Source organism: Otolemur garnettii, unplaced genomic scaffold (genome assembly GCF_000181295.1).
Source record: "Otolemur garnettii isolate 467f Iridium unplaced genomic scaffold, OtoGar3 scaffold00003, whole genome shotgun sequence".
NCBI lineage: Eukaryota > Metazoa > Chordata > Mammalia > Primates > Galagidae > Otolemur > Otolemur garnettii.
Window position 1 is genome coordinate 1,624,367 of NW_003852398.1, and position 1,126 is coordinate 1,625,492.

Sequence of the window (1,126 nt, forward strand, 5' to 3'; positions counted from 1 at the left end):
TGACATCACAGCCATTTGCTTGTGGATGGGGTCTTCAATTGTGTCTTCCCCCTTTTCCCTTGGAGGAGTTGATCTACTCTGGTTATTTGAGTTTCCAGAGTTTTTCCGCTGGTTCCCACCCCATGCTGAGTTTACCTTGTTTGGAGGCCTTATCAGAACCGTTCAGTTGATGGCTTCTTCTGGTTGCCCAGAGAGACAGGCATAGTGTGTCTGTTGTCTTCTCCTGGTTCTTGGGTGCTGGGACAGCTGGGGTGCAGTGGAACAGCAGCAGCTGCACAGGAGTGTTCGTGACCGGATTGGACCTTGTTCAGCCTGCTGGGCAACAGCGGGGCAGGAAACTGGCAGCAGCCACATAAGTCCTAGTTTGGCCCCTCTGGGGCAACCGGTGGAACAGGGGAACTATAGTGGCTAGATCAGTCCTAGTTCAGCACCTGGAGCAGCCAGAGGGAAGGGGAATGGCAGTGGTAGCACAGGGTACGCGAGCGACCAGATCAGTCCTAGTTCAGCCCCACCAGAGTAGCTGGGGGGAAGCGGGGGACTACTTCATTGTCGCCTGTTGGACACGTGCGGCGCTATCAAGCCGATCTGTGCCCTCCCAGTGCGGGAGCCTGGAGCGGGGGACTCCTCCTCCTCTGTCCGAGGGACGTATGTGGTTCTAGCAAATAGTTCTGGGCCCTATATCAGTGGTAGACCCCTCCATCACCACCTGCAGGGCAAGCGTGGCTCTAGCAAGCAGATCTAGGCCTGCCCAACTTGGGAGCCTGGAGCAGGGAACACCTCCCCTGGCCCCCGTGGAGTGTGTGTGTCTCTCGCAAGCTGTTTTGGGTCTATGTGGAATGGACGGTTTCTCCGCCTCTGCCTGCGGGATGCCTGTGGCCCTAGCGAGTGGTACTGGGCCTGCCCAGAGAAGGAGCCTGCTGCCCATGAGGCGTGCGACTCTAGCAAGCAGTTTGGGGCCTACCCGGCTCTGTGAGGGCAAAGGGACCCACTCGGCAACTGGGTTAGTCTGGGAAGGTTAATACCTCCTTCCCCACCTTGCACCCAGTCACTTGTGGTCCCCGAGGTCTGAGACCCTATTCACTCCAGTAGGCCACTGCTCCCGGGGTTTACCTGGCAAAATCAGCCA